Source organism: Nelumbo nucifera, chromosome 2 (assembly GCF_055504915.1).
Source record: "Nelumbo nucifera cultivar China Antique chromosome 2, China Antique-T2T, whole genome shotgun sequence".
Classification (NCBI taxonomy): Eukaryota; Viridiplantae; Streptophyta; class Magnoliopsida; order Proteales; family Nelumbonaceae; genus Nelumbo; species Nelumbo nucifera.
Genome location: NC_142650.1, coordinates 68,452,348 through 68,473,284, shown reverse-complemented (window position 1 = coordinate 68,473,284; position 20,937 = coordinate 68,452,348). Strand labels below are relative to the sequence as shown.

Here is a 20,937-nt window from a genome sequence, read left to right as displayed (position 1 = left end):
CGAGGGATAGAACTCATTGGATCGAGAGACTCCAAATTTTTGAACTAGAGGTTAAGTGGGAATAATAAATACTCTTAGGTTGTGTTTGGTTGAAGGAAAAAGTAGGGAAAGATACTAAGATAGGGAAACCTTTATAAACTTTGTATAGGTTTTCCTACATTTTCCTTCTTTTCTTTACCTTTTCCTTCGAACCAAACATTGCCTAACCTTAGTTCTCTAGTTTCTTATGTGATGAAGGAGACGAGTATTCTTCCAGGCTATCCACTGGAAAACATTGCAAGAAATGTCATATTCGGGGGGGATCGTTTGCTGCAAAATAAGCAGATGGACTCGGATAGCCAGTTGGGGGGTTCAAGGTTTCGGTAATATCCGATACGGGGTGTATCTTGGGCTCTGATACACCTATTTTCAGTGTTTAACAAAAATCGTTTTTATATTAAATAATATATATAATTATATTTAAAACTAAAATTTGAAAAAGAAAAAAAATAAAGAAAGTAAAAGATGTATCAGTTAAAGTTTCTATACACCTAGGCCGATACATAAAGGTACTTTCAACCATGATTTTTAAAAAGGAACCGGTGATTGAATTGGTCAGGGGTCCGGTTATCCGTTTGAATGGTCCGACTGTTCGATCCGAACGATCGGCCCGTTCTAACAAAAAAATAAAAAAATAAAAGAATGGTTTAAACAATTAACCGGCCGATTCAGCGGTTTACTGACCAAAATCAACGATTTTAGGGGAAAAAGCGATTTTGGAGGAAAACGGAAGTGGTCAGGTGACTGGTTCCCGGTTTTTCCTGTCCGACCGTCCGGTCTGGTCCGATTTTGAAAACAGTGTTTTGAACCATGATCATATCATATACTGGTCACACTGTAAAAGCATAGGCCTGCAAAACCCTTTAGACCCAAACTCGACCCATATAGGCTTAATTAGCTGACCGGACGTGAGTCCAGAATGAGTTGGCCTGGTCCAACCAAGTCAGTTGATTGGATCCATCTGCATCGAGTTAGCACTAAGAACAGTTAGAAGGGAAGAAATAATATATATAGGGGCCCATACCTAAATGGGGACCCAAGACCCATTTCTCTCACTCTCACCAACTCATATCTCCTCTACAAATTGGCATTCATCAAATATGGATCCGTCAATAGCAGTTGGTGTGTAGATTAAAGAGTGATACTTTCATTTCATGCAAGCATTATATCTTGCTCAAAATCTATAATGAACAATACAAGTTTAATGGCCTACAGTTTTATTTGTGGTTATTTTTAATGTGGGGGAAAAGGCTGGCTGACCTAAAAATTTTGGAATCTAAACATTTCATTCATGAGTGTTTTTTGTCTGAATAATAAACATAAAGTTTTAACCGCATTGGCGGTCCATGGTAAACTCAAGGTAGCAAGAACAGATTTGATTTCATTAAAGAACATTCTTCACTGTTAATCCCAATACATCCCCGCTGTGTATTGGGAATATCTCCCAATGCATCACCATTTCTGGTAGTCAAAAAAGTTTGTTCGTTGGGATGTTTTTGTAGCTATGAAGTTCAAATCTGGAATAGGGCTGTGATTATTAGATGTAGTTTTTTTTTTTTTCAGGTTATTTCTTATTATCTTTCTTATAATTTCTCTTATATCTATACGTAGAAACTTGTATTAATCATACTACTAACGAAAAGATCGTATAACTAATAAAATGCTAGTCCAAAACTGGCTATTTACTTCAGAATACTGCATATAATGCTTGAAAAATTGTAGTACGTACTTTGTACTTCCCGTCAACATAGTTGGCACCAAGGTTTTAAATTTCGTAACATATCGGTCAATACGGGCCGATATGTATCATTCCGGAAGAGTTTTGATACACGGAACATGTCTAATTAAATGGTTTCGTATTTTTTCGTTTGTATCGAATCGATACAGGTCCGTATCGGCCTTGTATCAGTCCGTTTTGGGTATATATCGGCCGATACAATCCAAAACGTGCCAATACATACACGAAACGGGCCGATATGCACTATGTATCAGCCGAATTTAATTTCCCTCTCCTTTTTAAATTTAAATTTAATTTATATCTTCTCTCTCTCATTATTATCAATTTTAATTAAGCCTTAAAGTTTGAGACGTCACTAAAAGCTAATATAATTTAATTAAATGCTCATTTAAGTTACCTTTAATTACATCATTTAATATGTCATTAAATGTTATTTAAATCAAATAACTTGTTAAAAATCACAAAACAAAGGTAAGAAGTTTTGGACCTAAGCCATTTGCTTGAAACACTAATTAATTAACCATTATGCCAACCTTAATTACTTATTAGAACCACATGTTTTTTTATACTTAAATTAATCTTTCTTGCCTTGGTGAATGTTTCCCAACAAATGCTATAAATTTGATTATTAATATTTATATAATAATAAGATGAATACAAGTTAAATTTATTTATTTAAAATTAAGGAATATATTAACTTGTCTACATAATAAATGCCATCTAAATCTATATATAATAAATATTAACTAATAAATGACTTCAAAAAATATTAACTAATAAATATTAGTATGTATACACATACATTTTAGTTCTTCTATTATTTTTTAATGGTTACTAATTATATCCCAATACTTCATATAAATCATTAAAGAATGTTTTTTTATGTTTAAATAAATTAGTTATAATCACATAAAACTCATTTTTATTATTGTTCATATTTTTTAAAGATTTTTTGAATTTTCTAGTGTATCCATGCGTATCTTGATTTTTCGTCTGTATCTATACGTTTCCAAAACGTATCTTGATATGTCTCCTAAAATTACCTTTCCGATATACCTTGCATTTCCGATACTTTGAACCTTGGTTAGTACCATTTCAAGATATTAAGGGGCTGTTTGATATATAACAGCTCGAGTGGCTTTAAGCCTTGACTAAATGTTACTTTTCCTTTTAGTGGATAAAGTAATTAAAAATAGCGAAATTGTCTAAAATCCACCATAATTCTCTTAAACCCACCGCAACTTTTCAAAATGCCAAAAACTCACCATCTCAACTTCACTAACGGACATCGTTAATTTACCATTTTACCCTTTATTATTTTCGGTCCATTTTGCAATACCAAAATTACCCCATCGTTATTCAACCCAAAACCCAAGCATTAGCCTCTGCTTTCTTCCTCCTTCGGCCGCTGCTTCCCCTTCCCCTTTGTTTGAGATTGAAGAACAGGATGCGTCTCTTAGAAGAACAGTCCGCAACTCCCCTGTCATTATTCAACCCAAAACAGCCGCTGCTTTCTTCCTCCATCGGCCCCTGCTTCCCCTTTGTTTGAGATTGAAGAACAGGATGCGTTTCTGAGGAGAAGAACAACAGTCCGCAACTTCTGAGAAGAAGAACTCTCGTACCTTCGTCTGATAAGAACAACGATCGGATGCTCATCAAGACTGTTCCCTTCGTCTGAGAAGAAGAGCAGTCCGAATAGAAGAAGATGTTGATCATTGCCATCAGATTTTGAATCATATTTTTGCCTCTCTTTTTGTATGGACCGGAAAATCCGCGCTGCTGACTCAGTTGTAGATCTACGATTGTGAGGCACCACCTTGATTACTCTTGTCTGCTGATCACTACTCTGACTCTGGAGTACAAGAGGAAGTGGATCTCTTCCTTGGGCAACATTATTTGCCCCAGTGCTCCGTGTCCTCTCACAAGGACGGATTGCTGTGGACATCTTAAACTTCCGATTTGCATCCACATACCCCTCCCTACCCCTGTGAAAAACAATGCCAACATTTAGTCATAAATCAAGAAACTAAAAGTTGTGGTCTTAAGGAGGAATTTATCTTGAGCTCAGTGAATTGGAGGATTGAATACTACTTTTGGACTTTAGCAGGAAGTATAGCAAGACTACAAGCAGGCTCTAGAAGGCAAAGCCTGAGATGAGGAAACTAGACGCGATTAAAAAATTTCTGTATGGTCTTGGCTGAAACCATCTTCTGAACACTTCGACATTTAGTCAAAGTAAAAGAGGATTAAACAAGCAGTGACCATACAAGTAGATGTCTGGATGGAATTAAATGAACATGGATCAGAAATTTCAAAACACCTTGCTTCTATACCAGTGATGAACCTCCAACCCTAACCTTCAAAAGAGTCTCTTAAAGCAGTGAGATCCTCTGGGTTGAGAGCAAGAACACTGTTTTTTTTTAACCGGAGAGGATAGATCTCATTCCCATTTAATTCTTTCATCAATCACATGTGACTAAGAAGACCAAGAAAATTTTTGTTCACATCTAATTAGCCCATCATGTGTGACTAAGAAGAACAAAAAAGGGTAAAACATAAAACAATGTTGAGTGCTTGGAGAAACAGAAAAAGTAACTACCAAGTTTCAGAATTGAAGACCATGTTCCCTCGCAGCATTAGCAAGGGCTTCAACACCAACACGCCCATGGTAAGGGTAACCACCCTGGTCAAATGCTACCTTTGTCATTCCTTTCTCCAAACAGTTCTTAGCAATGATTTCACCAACCCTCTTTGCCACTTCAACTGTAGGTCCAGGAGAATAATCAAATTCTTCAGATATGGGTTTCTGCATTGTTGAAGTTGAAGCAAGGGTGTGCATCTTAGTGTCATCGATCACCTGGACATAGATATGCTTGTTGGAGTGAAAGACAGACAACCTTGGCCTCTCTGGTGTCCATTCAACCTTCTTTCTAATACGGGCATGTCGAGCAAGCCTGTCTTCCCTCCTGGTTGTGGCCTTTGCTTCAATAACCAGAGATGGACTTGCTTTCGCTGCTACGAATTTGGGTCCAAGAGTGAGTTGTTGTGAAGAAGTCAACGCACTGTGAAGGAAGGAAAGAGAACCAGACACGATTTCTCCTCTCTCTCTCGCTCACTCGGCTTGCTGTGCCATTTTGGGCGCCTAAGGGCATTTCGGTCAAAAAATTTGTTTAATAGGCTGAGTCACCATTCAGGGATTGTTTAGTCATAAAATATTCATTTAGGATGATGTGGACAACTTGGATCATTCAGCTTTAACGGTGGTGTAACGTATGGTGAGTTTTGGAAAATAAAATCTCACTTACATGGTGAGTTTTTGATGTTTCAAAAAGTTGTGGTGGATTTAAGAGAATTCTGAAAAACTGATGGTGGGTTTTGGACAATTTCCCTTAAAAATAATATCTTACAGGGTATAATTGTATAATAAACAACTCAACTTCAGCTTCAACAATTAATGGTTGAACTCTCATTCATGCTCATTATTTCTAATAATATTCTAGAATGGACAAAATGGGTATAAGTGGACAGAAGGACAAAATGCTCATTATTTCTACTAATCAAACACTTTTTTCCAGCAAAAAAAAAAAATTATTGTCAGTCAATTTTCCATTCACCTCTCTTGGCACTTCATTTTCAGCCATCAACAGGAAGTAAGAGTGATGTTTTTATTGCAATCAAATAAATAATAATAAGTAGAAAAAGTAAAGGATACAAAGAATTTTCATAGATGTTCAACCAACCTCGACCTATATCCTTTACTCAAAACCCTCCTGAGATTTCCATTATACCAAGCTAACTGAACTTCCTAGGTGCTAGTCAAACTTTTAAAACCTAGCAAGACTTCTAGATGCTTATTAAACTTGGATAAACTTTCCTGGCACTATCTTTACCGACACTGGTGTGATGGTAGAGTGGCCATAGACCCTCATTTGATCCTCAACATGTTGGAATATCTAATGGCCATGTGACAAGCCACATGTTGATGAAAGATGATTATTTTGTGGTTATCTCTATGCAATACTCTCACACACAATCATTCATTTTAAATTATTACCTATTTATTTATTTTCTATAAAAAGAAATTTATTTGATTGTTTATTTGAAAATGTTTTTATGCATGGAGGTACCAATATTGTTGGATTATTTTGGATCCAAGTTCCAACTCTTATTTGGTCAATGGATATCCATTTGACCCAGTCTAGACTGGATGACCAAGAGGTTAGATCCTTGGTCAGTATGAGACATTTGTTTCAATCTGGAGAGGCCCTAACTTGGTCTTCTCCCCAAATGTTCAAGTTGGTTAAGTTCCCTCCTCAAAACAAGGAAGGGAACGTTGGGCAGAGACCTATATATGTGGCTATCATAAAGATAGCAAAGAGTGGAAAGGAAAGATATTTTGGAAGGTTAAGTAACCTCCAAATTTTCAGCCCCATTCAGATTTAACAGTTCTCTCTTGCATTTTGTTTGAGGGATAGATGTCTCGGATCCATATTATATGGCAGCTGCTCTTTTCTCTTTTTTTGTGCAGGTGTGGAGCACCCAAGTAGCAACCGCTCATCTCTGCACCCTCATGGTTCAAAATGGTGTTCAGCTCTCCCCAAATACAAATAATATCACAATCAAGAGGATGCAACACAACAATAAACTTAGCACATAAAGAGATTCCCAAATCTCTATGAAAAACATATAAGCCACAATAACTACTATGTTTTTTCTCACATAAACTGATTTAAACTCAAAGAAATCTTCTCTTCTTCAAACCTCTTGCTTTTATGAATATGCTTTCAATATAGCAATTACCAAACTTATCACTAATCAAAGTTGTTTTTTATTCTTAGCCTTTAAACATTATTTTATAGATGTTGAGACCAAGTGACCATTAGAGAGACATTGGATTGGCTTCAAGCCATTCTTGCTTTTATGAATCGACCAACCCCTCATGTTAGTCGACTATCAATTTGTCTCAACTCATGATTATTAAATGTAGTCGACCCACCAAAATCCTATACTTGACTCATGAATAGTGATCATTCATGCCTCGGCTATGAAAAGTAGTCAATTCATTAGAAGCCTGTAGTTGACTTATGAACCATGACACATAATACTCCATGCCTCGACTGTTAAAAGTAGTAAACTCCTCACTATTTTAGAACCTTAATTTCATTCAAAAGGTCTAGATACTATTATCTTAGTCTTCCAAAGCAAGATTAGGCAAGTTTATAATTCAGAAATACCTAAGAACCATACCTAATCTAATCATTAGTCTCTAAGGTTTAGGTTAACTGAGTTTAGTCTTTGATTGAGCTTATAGTGTGCATCTCAAGCTTATGATTTACATCAATTCCCAGACATAACATGACACAATATGATCTTTCTTGGACTTGAACAATCTTCTTTTTTTTCTTTTAATTGGTTGCTGGCCAATGCTTCCGTTATGCTTTACTTCATCTAAAATTTGTTTATCATTTTTTAGCTCAATGGAAACAATTACACATTTAGCATAAACCATTAGTACTCTCAATGAATTTGTTATCATGAAAACACATAAGACCAACATTCTCCCCTTTCTTGATGATGATAAACCATTAATAGAAAAATGATAACAAATAAGAACAATTTAAAGAGTACAATGATAACTCCGCCTATCAGCATGCTACCCAAAAATATCAATTCACAACATAGTCATTTAAGCACAAATATTCATAGAGATAAAAGATATTTCAAATAAGCATAATTACGTAAAACTCCTCCTAAGAAAAATAATCATTTGAACATAATATATGAAGCTCCCCTTAAACGAGCATAATATCGTTAGCTCAAGGATTTTGAAGAACCTTCAACAAGGGAAACACTCATGGAAGAAAGTATCTTAAATGTAGAGTTTTATTTGCTTTGAGAAGAAACCTATCATGTCTATGGTGAAGATTGATCACATGATGACCTTGACTTCCTTAGAAAGACAACTATAGCATGTCTAGATGTCACTTTCTAAATGATTTGTAAGGCTATATTAGGTCTAGTATAATGACTTTGTGATCTTCTAACTTAAACCATGGTTTTCAAAATTGGACTGGACCGGACAGTCGGACTGAAAAAACCGGGAACCGGTCAGGTGACCGGTTCTGCTTTTCCCAAAAACCGGATTTCCCTCTAAAACTGTTGATTTTGGTCAACAAACCGTTGAACCGGGTGGTTAACCGTTCGAATGGTTTTGACCATTTTTTTATTTTTTGTCAGAATGGGCCGAACGTTTGAACCGTTTGACCTAATAACCGGGCCCCTGACCGGTTCAATCACCAGGTCAGTTTTAAAAACCATGACTTAAACTATATTGATTAGACTTAGGGATCCTTGATTGCACAATATTAATAATGTAATTGTTCCATTATGTCTATGAATTCATTTTAAAATTGAACGAAACTTTGGCATGAGTCAAAGTATTCCTTCACTAGAGGCCTCATGCATGATTTGGGCTAGCCTCACATGCAAAATCTACAGGTTGTGCTTTTATTTCCTGATCGCTCATGGCCGGAATGATTACCATTAATCATATTAATGGTTATCTTTGATCCCCTATGTTTTTTGATGGGTTATTTTTCTTTGCAAGAAATTACCATATGAAAGGAGGATAATTGGAAAAAAGTTATAAATGCCTCAATCTATTGAAGGCATTCAAAATAGGGGAGGATATCTATTCTCATCTCTTTTAAAAGCATGGAAATGCTTGATTCAACCAAGACACTAAACTTGGCAAAAATTTTTAGTTGAAACTAATTATGAGTGGATATATTTCCTTCCCAATTGATAAATTGCGAACATGATTATTTAATTATCACATGCTCTTAATTGCATATATTTGTGGTTTGATGAGATTATGTTTCTTTTAAACTATAAGATATAGATTTCTTGGTGCAGTTCTAAGCTACTAACTCTACTAACCCTACTAATTGCACTACACTTAGATTTAGTAGTTTTATAGTTTAGGGTAAATTTCTTAAATTACCCTTATGGTTTAGTTAATTGACTAAGTGTATCCTTACTGTTTGAAAATTGACTAACACTACCCCTATTATTTATGACAATTGACTAATACTTCCCTTACCGTTAGTGCCTTTTAATATTTGTTAATAAAAAGACAAAAAAGACCATTTTACCTTTTTTTTTCTTCAAATTTTTGCCTCTACAGGCATGAGGGATTTTCATCGGTGAAGGTCTTAGATTTTAGCAGCGAGCAAGACAGACTAGAGTTACCTCCATTTGCTATTGTCCCTTCCCATTTCCACTCTTCAATGAATGGAGACTGATGTAAAATCAGGATTACATTTTTTCCATTTAACAGGATTAGGGAAAGAACTAGAAGGTCCTGAACCTACATCATAACCATAATAAGGGACATTCAAATGGTCAATTCTTTCCGCATTGAGTTCATTGAGCAATTAGGGATACATTAAGTTCATTGAGTTTGGCCAAAATGAAACAACAAAACTCACCTCCCTCTCTCTCTCTCTCTTTCTCTCTCCACCACCCTACCGAAATCCCTTTGTCCACTTTTAATCCAATCTTTTCTCAATCTTGCTGTTAATCATTCTTTCCGTTTTTCCAATAACTTTTCAAGAAATTCTCGTTGCTTCTTGCTGTTGGTAAGATTTTTTTTCCTCTTGATTATTATTGGTAGTGATTGTTCCTGGTTTCTCCTTTGATCTTAGATTTTTTATTTTTTTTTACCACAAAGCGGAATTTGTGATCCTTTGCATCAGATGCTACAATGATCTACCAAATATTCCAATATTCCCAGAAAACAAGGGATCGAAGGTTACATTGATTGTTCCTAGTTTCTCCTTCGATCTTAGATTTTTTAAATTGTTTTTACCACAAAGTGGAACTTGTGATCCTTTGCATCGGATGCTACAACGATCTACCAAATATTCCAATATTCTTAGAAAACAGGAGATTAGAGGTTACAGTGATTTATTCGGCGAGATTAGTGAATGGCTCATCTGAGCAAAATGTGATAAAAATAGCATGAGTTTACCTGTGTCAATGCCAAACAGTCTAACGATGAAGTTGATGTTTCTGGCAAACGAGCTTGAGCAGACGACTAGAAATGGGAGAGGTGTTAGACAGTGTACGCCCTTACCTCCAATCAGATTGATGTACTTTTTGACATTTATTGTAAATGAATAAAGTGCATAATTGATTCATGTTATTATGGTGTGTTTCTGTGTAATACCCTTAAACTAGACACTTATGAGACTCGTGTTAGTTTAAAATCTTCACAGCCGTTGGATAGACCTGTGGAGGTTTATCCTGTCAAGGCTGACACTAATGTTCTTCCAAGTTGGTTGGGGTGGCTTATCTCAGCTGCCAGGGTGAGACCTGAAGCACATGTAGTGTGGGTATGTTTGAAACCTTGAACCAGACTATTTTCCAGTTAATCCCTTGACCTTGGAGACAAATGGGCAAAACTGGAAAATTACACATAAACCCTAGACTCGATTATGGTACTGTACTAGGTGTTGGATTGGGTTATCTTTGATATTCCAATTAGTGAGATCCTTAGTGAGGGTTAAAACCTGGGTATGTTGGGGCAATCTGAGAATTCACCTGAGTGGGTGATCATAGTGACAGAATCAGCCCCTTTGTCGGACAAAGTGAATGATTAGGAATGCACTATCTCTGAAGGAAACCTAAACTGCTGGCAGTTGATTTCAAACTTGTTGAGATTTATTTTTGCAAAATATATTTATATAGAGATATACATATATATTATGGTTTCACAAAGTGTTTGCAAAAGGGTTTTAATTCCCGGGATCCATGTAAGCAGAGAGTGCAACACTGCACCTTGCAACCGAGGGAGGGGTCCTCTCTTATTGGGCAGTGTTTGATCATTATGAGCTGAGAGGTTAAGTGTAAGACCATTTAGGGCTTTTACCTGATGGGATAATCTAACTTAAGTCCATAATCTATGGGCCTTCATAAGGTGACTGGACCCATGGACTATTTAGTGTAAATGTTGGGCCTGTTAAGAGTCCATACTGATGGACTCAGGGGTTCACTGTCTTCAATAGTGAATTCGGCCAGGCCTTGTAACAGAGGCTAGGCTGAACCCATATGGCTTTTGTGGAGATCAATGTTACGGTCTCATGCCATACAAAGAGAGCCAAGTTATCCAACAATTAAAAGGGAAGTGAGCTTGAAGACCTAATGGGACTAAAGCCCATTTCAAATTGGGTTTAATTGGATTAATTAAAAAGGGGCGAATCCGGTTTATAATCTAATTAGGATCAGCTACAGGATAAGATAAGTCTTATCCACTTAAGAGTCCAGATTCGAATACACATTTGGATCAAGAAACTCCTTCCTAATTGGATTATGAAGCTGATCCTAAAAGGGTTTTAAATAAGGGGGTGAATTCCACAGTAGATGAATTGTTCTTCTGTAGTTTTTCTCCCTCTGCTCTTGCCGCCCCTACCATGTTTGATCTCCAGTTCTTGGAGTGATCAAGATTGGATTTTGATATTGTTTCTTGCTGGAAGAAACAATCTTGAAGTTGTGCTCACATCCCTGCGTGATTCTTGCTGAAGAATTGGGGTTCTTACTAAAGAAGCTCTTTGTTGATCCTACCTCACCCTAAGCTGTGTCATCTTCAGTGGAGAACGAATTTGGTGAACTCTTTGGGCGTGAACACCTATGTTGGGAACTACTGTTGATTCCGTATCAGGTATATCCCTCCCTTAATCTTGGTTTCAGATTTGGTATGGTTTGTTTCAAGAACGAACCTTGAAAAATGTAGTTTTTTTTTTTTTAAATCAGGGAATAAGATTCTGAGAAGGGAGAAAGAACATTTTTGAAATTTCGTCCAGCCACCCTACATGGTTCGACCATCCGCATGATAGATCTCTCTTCCCTTTAAGAGGAACGCAATCTAGTGGAGAGGTGTGGTAGAGGGCTAAGTTCGAATAAGGTTGGAAGTTATAACATGGGTAAATTGGGTATTTTTGGAAGTTATAACAATCATGTGATGCACATTTGAATAGTTTATGGCGGAACTTTAACGGTAAGCAAAGTATTAGTCAATTGGCTGAAATAATAGGGGTAGTGTTAGTTAATTTTCAAACAGTAAGGGTACATTTAGTCAATTAGCTAAACCATAAGGGTAGTTTAAGAAATTTACCCTATAGTTTATATGGCTTTATTGTTCATTAACTTCCAGTAATTGCTAATTGCCGACATTTAATTGCTTTGGTTTTTACATTTTTACAGTTGTTTGCATTTATTGCTATTTTTCTTTACTTATCATTCAATTGCACTATTTGCTCTCATTAGTAAATTGTTCTTGAGATTCCAGTAGTAGTTCCTTTATTCTTTTCACCATTCAACTACTTGAATTTGAAGTTTTTTATTTTACAATAGCTAGTCATTTTCATAACTACCATCTTGTACCTGGCCCTTTCTCTCCACTTATAATTTCAACACATCTTGCGACATAGCTTCGATTTACTTTTCAGTTCATTTATAGTAGTTACCTTACTTTATTGTTCTATCCACTTTCAGTTGTTATTTACTTTTTAGTATTTATTTATTTATTATTCTTTATTTAACCGCTAAACTCTACAGCTATTGAAATTATAGTGTGCATTTATTCGAAGCTGCAAATAATATGTTAAAGATTCTGACTAAGCTTTTATTGTGACGCATTCAACATTGAAGATTTAAGAAGGCTTAGTTTCAAATTTGGGGGAAGGTTTTAAGCTTGAATTAATATGTTTTTAAGCTATACTCAATTCACCCCCTTTTGCATAAGGCCTTGAAAATTTTAGGGTTGTCCAACAAATGTAAAAAAGATAAATGTTGACCAATTGAAATTCAGAACTAGCAAGTGGCTGTTTATAGGCTACTGAAAGGATTCCATGGAATACTTATTCTATGACCCTAGTGAAGAGATAGTGTTCGTCAGCCAAAATGCTCATTTTACGGAATGGGATTATATCTTCAATGACTAACCTCAGTAAGACATAGTTGTTAAAGAGGAGATAATCACCGTAGCGGGGGAGTCACAATAACAAGCTAACGACAGTGAGCAAGATCCATAACTTACATAAAGGCCAGGTTAAACTCAAACTCTATGAAGTGGCTAGATGCCAAGGGTGCAACTTTTTCAGGTTAAGGTTGGGAATTTGTCAAATTTTCAATAGACCCAACCTGAAGCCCGAGCCAGAACAATGTAAACTATTTACTCGGGCCAACCCAACTTGTAGCTCTACTAGATGCCATGAAGGATAAAATAGACTCAATGGAAACAAATGAAGTTTGGACTCTTGTGGATCTGCCCCCTAGAGTATTCAAAGCATAGGCTACAAATGAATATTCAAGAGGAAGAAGGGCCCCAATGGTAAAGTTGAGACATACAAGACCCGATTAGTAGTAAAAGGGTACACTTAGAAAGGAGTTGATTATTAGAAAACCTTTTCATCCATGGCCATTTTAAAGTCAATTAGGAAATTGTTGGCTATAGTTGCACACTTTGATTATGAAATTTGACAAATGAATGTCAAAACAACACTTATGGATGGACATCTAGTATACAAGCAAGTGTTCAATATATAGATTTAAAGAAGCTTACAAGAATGATTAAAGAATATAAAATAGTCTTTTTAGTGTGGACAAAATTATACTTGTTGAGAATGATGTAAGAATGTTGTTAATTGTAAGAGTACCACTTTTACGGTTGTTTCCCATGAAATATTTTAGAGAAGTCTCCTATATATTAGGACTTTGTCTTTGTAGAGATAAAGTGAAGTGGATCATTGGATTCTTATAGACCACTTACATTGATAAGATCATTATGACGTTCAACATGCAAGACTCTAAAAGGGGGTTTGTACTTTTTTGACATGCAACTTTATCCAAGGGGATGCCATCCATGACTTTCGAGGAAGTAAAGAACATAAGGAATATACCCTATGCCTTAGTTGTAGGAGCCTCATGTATGCAATATTGTGTACTTGGCTTGACATAGTTCAACCAATAAGTATAGTAAAAAATTATCAATTAAATCTAGGATTTGAGCACTGGACTATTTTTATGGACATACTGAAATATCTTTAAAGAACAAAGGACTGTTGCCTTATCTTAGAAGGTTGTTTACTACAATCGATTAGGTATATTGATGCCAATTTCTAGTTAGAATCGAATGGTATAAAGTCTTCATTTAGATTTATCTTTCTTCTAGGGTCAAGAACTATTCGTTACAAAAGTAGTAAGTAGGGATCAATAGTGGATTCCATAACAGAGGTTGAGAATACATTGCCGTAATTAAAGCTGCTAAGTAAGTTGTTTGGATGAAGAAATTTGGTAAAGAGCTTAGAGTCATCCCCACCGTAGGATCCCATCCCCTTATTGTGCGACAATACAAGGGCTACTGCTCAAGCTAAGGAGCTAAGAACACACTTGAAGTCATAGAACATTGAGTGTAAGTATCACATTATTCGAAAGATCATGGCATGTGGAGATATAGAGATTTGGATGGTGGCATTAGCGGAGAATGTAATAAAACCCATTGACTAAGCTACTAACACAAAATGTGCTTGAAAAACATGTGGACAATATGGGACTACAACTTATACTAGTTTGGACTGGAGTGCAAGTGAAAGTTGTTAAATAGTGTGTATGCCCTAAACTTCAACTTATGTATTGTAAATAACTTATTATGAATAAAAATTCATTTATTTCATGTATTATAGGTTTGTTTTACTAAATCACTCCTTGGTTCATATTAGTATTATGTATAAAGTCACCTAGTTATTGCAATATGGACGTAAGTGATCACAACTAGTGGATGGACTTGGAGGGTTTATCCTTTACAAGGTTATCATTCTCACACTGCCCAAGGTAGTGGAAACATTGAACTGGACTAAACGTAGTGTGTTCTTGAATTTTTTGAGTGGGACAATTAGGTGTTGCTTCTAATCCTAGACTTAATATTGGTGTTAGGCTATGTATGAAACTTATCTATTTTTGATATGCCAACTAGTGAGATCCTTTTAAGATCAAATATGTTGTATATTGGGTTATTTAAGGATTGTATGCCAGATATTGATCAATGTGGTAAGATCTTCTATTATGTTAAGACAGAGAATGTTATGTATAACTTCCTATTTTGGATAGTTGAATTTTCTAGTTGTGGTGTCACATGAATCCTCCATAAGGGTCCTATTAGGCAACTTAAGCCTTGAAATCCAATTAGATTGATGTATTATTTCATGTGTGTTTGGCATATTTCTTTGTATTAACCCTTAAACTGAATAATTATAAGACTTGTGTTAATTTAGAATGTTCTCAGCCATTTGATAAACTTGGGGATTTTATCATGCTAAAGCTACCAGTGGTGTATTGGTTAATTGGTGCCGCAATTTGCCTTAACTATTATGTTTAAACTTAAGGTAAATTAGTGGGCCTTTATTGAAACATTGAACATGGACCATTTTTAGTTATGCCCTAGACCTTAGAGATAGATGGGTAAAATTGGAAAATTGTACTTAACCCCAAACTTTGGAATATCACTTTAGTGGGTAATTATTGTGATAGGATTAGCCACTTTGTTAGACAAAGAAAATATCTATGTTTATATTCTCTCTGATGAAAATCTAAAACTATTGCTAGTGGATTTCAATGTATTCTGGAATCGGTTTGAAAAATGTATTTATATTTATAAATAAGTTATTTTGCGAACAAGGTTTGTAAAAGGCTTTAATCCCGGAATCCATTTGAGAGTGTGACACTGCATGTCATAGTCAGGAAAGTGATCATTCCCTGTGAATAGTGTATAGATATTATGGGTTAAGCGGTTAAAAGCAAAATTCTTTTGGGCTGAAACCTGATGAACATATTTCTCATATTAGTTCATTGGATTTGGGATTTATAGGATGTCTTAAACTAAAACCCACTTATGCTTAAGTGTTAGGCCTAATAAGATTGGGTGAGAATTTCATTATGTGCATCTAGTGAATTTTGTCCATATGGTTCTCTACTTGGGCCAAAACCATATACATTAGTATGAGGAGTTAGTAGATCTCATACGATATTCATGTTTGAGGCTAGCTAAACATCTCATTTTAAATGACTTGAGTGAGTGGTACAATTCACATTAAAGACTATTGTGATTAGTCACATGACTAGTTTGCCTAGACAATATATTGGTTGAATTTGATATGGGCTTGGATATTGGTTGATCTTCATTGTTGCTTTTGGGAGGTTTTAATGCTACTTAGTGAAGAGGAAAAGCTTGGGGGTATCCAGCCAAATTCCCGGTCTATGAGGGAGTATCAGGACTTTGTATTTTCTGTTGGTCTTCATGATTTGGTCTTCTCTGGTAATATGTACACCTGGTGCAATGGTTGAGAGGGATCACCCAACAGGGATCACCCAACTGTGTTTTGTTTTCAATAGATGCGGTTAAGCCATAATACTTTTTTATCTACTATTAAAGAACGTTAAACTAACCGAAGACAAGGTACTTCATAAAAAATAGTTGAGTATTCCCAGCCGAAACTGAAGATAGCCATGCTGAGCTTCATAATGCCAAGTAGAATTTACATCATTGATTTCTACAGGGTGAAATATATTGGAGACAAACATCCAGGGTGGAGTGGCTTGTAGAGGGAGACAGGAACACAAAGTCTTTCCATGCTATAAATTAAATGGATGTTATTCCACACTATAAAGAATGATTCTGGATGATGGTTCAATAATCTCTGATACCCCCCAAATTATTCATGAGGGTATCCATTTTTCTGATAGAACTCTCTTGGTTGAACAATTTAGATTGGGCACTAGCTTTCTTGATGTTATTTCGATAGTAATCTCTTCTGTTGACACTAAAAATCTAGTGACTATCCCCTCAACTGAGGAAATTAGGGATGTAGTCTTTGCACTTTCTGAAGATAATGCTTTGGGACTAGACAGGTTCACTGGATATTTCTACAGCCATTGTTGGGACATTTGAAGGAGGATGCTGTCGATGTAGTCCAGGATTTTTTTCCAAGGTGTGATCTTCCTCTCAATTACACTTCGGCCTACATCTCTTTGGTTCCAAAAGGTTAGACTCCATTGTCATTTTCAGATTACCACCCTATTAGTGTATGCAACTTCTCTTATAAAATTATACTGAGAATTCTTGTTGACAGGCTAGCTAGTGTTCTACATAAAAGTATTTCTGCTTAGTTAGCCGCTTTTATCAAGGGCCAAAATATTATGGATAATGTAGACTTCGTGAAGGAACTAGTACAGGAAATTGACAGGAATGCGAGGATGTTGTAATTAAGCTTGACATACTAAAATCATATGACAGATTAGAGTTTACCATCTAGGTTGAGATGATATAGAGGTGCTTGGTTGCAGTTGTAGAGACCTTGTTCTGGTATCACTGTTAAATGGTGTTGTTGAGTTTTTTTGAAGAAGGTCAAGCGATGACACAGAGTTCAGATGCAGGTCTGAGAAGAAGAGTGGGAGGTTCAGGGGTTAGAGAGAGAGAGAGAGAGAGAGAGAGAGTGTGGTTTACAGAGGTGCCTGGTTGCAAGAAGAAGGTGGAGACACAGAGAGACTTTGCGACTTTCAGGAAGAAGCAACGATGTCGGGTTAAGCTCGCAAGAAAAAGACCGATGAAGGAGGGCTCAGGGGGCAATGAAGTTGAATTGGAGAAGACATCGGAGATGGTGACGCTCAGGTCTCCGTTTCTATTGCCTCCGCAAGAAGGGAAGGCTCAGGTGAGGCCCAATGTAGACTCAAATGGGCTTGAAATTTTAAATTCAAACTCAATCTTGGCATCCAATGCTTCTGAGAGTGGGCAACAAGCAGTAGAGATTCCCGGGTCAGATTCGGTTGAGGTTTATCTTCGAGTTAGATATGGGCCCCCATCTACCCTCTAGTTGCTGGGTGAGGGAGAAGATTGGGTGTTCAGGAGCTGAAGGGCATCTAGCCTCCGCTCCTGGAAGAAGGTGAGTTAGAAGCCATTACTTCATTGTTGGCGGGAAGAAGGGAGAGGAGGGGAGTCCGAGGGAGGAAATGTGTAGTAGACAAGGGACTCTTTTGTAGAGAGGAATTTTCAAGTGGTGAAATCAATGGGGTTGCACTTTTGGGGTGTGAAGATTTCGCAAGAGAAATGTTTCAAAGGTTCAAAGAAGAAGCTGAAGAGGCACGAGCCAAAAGAAGGGTTGACAATGACGAGAAAGAGTTCTTAGTATACAATGATTCCTTGGGTGAAGCTGACAAGGCTTTTAGGTTTGGGGGTGTACCTGGAAGCAGAAAACTGAGGAGGCTTATTGATTTTTATGTGGATGCCTTAGTTAAAGCAGATAGAAGTGGGGGAAAGGCGGTTAGGGGTATAGGTAGAGGTGGACGAGGCAGGGTATAGGGGTGAGCATGGGTCGGTTCAGTTTGGTTGCATGGAAGTGAAAGTCGGTTCCAAGGTTGTTTTGACCTTGGCAATTCTGTGGTCGGTTCCAAGTTTTACCTGTGGAACCTGTTCTTTCTTTATTATCCCCATTCAAGAAAATAAGAACCATGTTCTTTAAAAACTTGATTTCAATAAATGTAATATATAGTTTAAAACTTGTTTTATCTCATTGAATAATTTAATATGTAGATTATGATTATACAGTTTATAATTTAAATTTAAACTTTATAAATATTACATATTACATTACTTATTGTATTCATTCAAATATTAAAATGAAAACAAATGATCAAACCACTCAAGTAACTCAATGGTAGTGAGACCATGACCTTTGTAATCATGAGTACTTGGCTTCAAATCTTCAAAATTTCAAAAGTATTTTGGGTTTTATTTCAAGACAAGTGCAGTTCTAATGTAGGATCCACTAAGGTTGGTTCCACCAAGGCCAACCAAGGCTAGTTCATTGGGTCAGTTTAGGTAGGGTAAACCCATAGGCCCTGGAACTAGACTTGGTGGGGGTCGGTTCCAAGAATTTGGAACTAGACACTACCCTATTACAAATTGGTTAGGGTTGGTTCAAGGCCAGTTTGAGGTCGGTTCCACGTTGCATACCCATTTGCTCACCCCTAGCCAGGGTATCAGCATAATCTGCTCTTCGAGCCTTGGGTCTTTTGAAGCTTGTTGAGGGTGGTCCAAGTTTGTTTGTTCTTTTAAGTTTGGCTTTTGTTTTTTTTTTTGGGCTTCAATTTTGGCAAGTTTGTTTCAGGGTTTGTTGTTGTATCTTGGAAGTTAGTTTTGTTTTGCCCCTTGTGCTCTTTCAGGGCCTCGGTCCTTGACTCGGATTGTATTGCTCTTTCTTTTCTTCACCTTTTTTTTGTTTTAATAATTTTTTTCTATTTACTCTTAAAAAATCACAAAGTTGTATGTAATTGCTGGTTCTCTCTAAAGCCTTTATGGCTATTTCAAGTCCTCGAAAGGTCTCTGGCAAGGTGATCATCTTTCCCCCTATCTATTTGTAATTGCTAAGAAAGTTCTTAATCGTGAGTTATCTAAACTCTGTTCTGATAACCCAGAGATGTACTATCATGCCCTAAGGGCTTGTCCACCTATCTCTCACTGCTTATATGCCAATGATGAAATTATCTTTAATAGTGGGTCTCGTGTTGCTATCCAAAAGTTGATGGAAATTAATAGAAAGCAAAAGTTGCTTTTACACTTCGGCAAAGGTCTCCCCTACTAGAGTGAACATTCTCCAAGTTGCATTTGGTTTTAGAAAACAATCCTTACGTTGCAAGTACTTAGGTGTTCCCATTCACAAAAGGAAAGCTGACAATATATATTTATGAGCTCTTGTGGAAAATCACATCAAAGATGAAATCGCGGAAAGGTAATTACTTTCTTAAGGTGGTCATATTGTTTTACTTTGCCATGTATTTCTATGCAACTTGAAAAATTTCGGAAGCCCCAAGATCCTGCCTTTCCATTGATATCTTATGATATATATATATATACAAATTCGATCGGAGTTCTTGCTCCTCAAGGTGGTGCATGAGGATTGCGAATGCCCAGCTTGGGAAGGAAAAAATCAAACTGTTTTTGTCCAAGAGCCTTTGTGAAAATGTCGGCAACTTGTTCACCGGTACGGACATAGGAAGGCGCAATGGTGCCGGCTTGGAGCTCATTGCGAATGAAATGACAATCAACTTCAATATGTTTGGTCGCTCATGGAAGATAGGGTTTGCAGCAATGTGCAGAGCAACTTGATTGTCACAAAACAAGCGTATAGGTTGAGGATGAGATATACCCAAAGATGACAGCAGACCTTTTAGCCACTTCAACTCACAAGTGGCAGTAGCCATGATCGGTATTCAGCCTCGGTAGGGGAACGAGAGACAATATGTTGTTTCTTAGTCTTCCAAGAGATGGGGGAATGTCCGAACATGACAAAATACCCAGTAAGAGCGACGAGTTAGAGGACAACTTGCCCAATCGGAATCACAATAGGCATACAATTGCAAATCACTATCAGAGCACAAAAATATTCCTTGACCAGGACGTCCTTTCAGATAACGAACCACATGTAATGCCACATCCCAATGATCAACACGAGGACACTGCATAAATTGAGCCAGGACATGGATGCAATAACTGAGCTCTAGCCGTGTAATGGTTAAGTAAATCAAACAGCCCACAAGATGATATCGTTCAGGGTCAACCAGGAGTGCTCCGTCAGCAAGGGCAAGTTTATGATTCTGAGTAATAGGAAAGTGAGCAGGTTTGGATCCCAATAAGCCAACTTCTGTAATAATATCAAGTGCATATTTTCTTTGGCAAAGATATATCCCCGATGATCCGTGAGTCACTTCAATGCCCAAAAAATATTTAAGAACACCCAAGTCTTTCATGTGAAAACACCGGTTCATATACTGTTTAAATTTGCGTATGAACTCTGGGTTATTCCCACCAACGATTAATTCATCAACATAAATCAGGACGTGCAAGACAACCCCATTCTTGCGATATGTAAATAAGGAATAATCGAAATAGGACTGTGCAAACCCAAAAGTTTTCAAGGCATCACCTAACTTAGAGAACCAGTTTTGGGGGGCTTGTCGCAGACTATACAAAGATTTCCGGAGTTTGCATACCTTTGCAGTCCCGGAGGCCGAAAAACCTGGAGGAGGTTTCATAGAGACCTCCTCATGGA

General features: G+C 36.8%; 1 pseudogene; it reads right to left on the bottom strand.

The window, feature by feature from the left end:
* Nucleotides 1-4,227: 4,227 nt before the first annotated feature.
* On the bottom strand, nucleotides 4,228-20,089 carry LOC104601514 (large ribosomal subunit protein uL18c pseudogene; annotated as a pseudogene).
* Nucleotides 20,090-20,937: the final 848 nt, after the last annotated feature.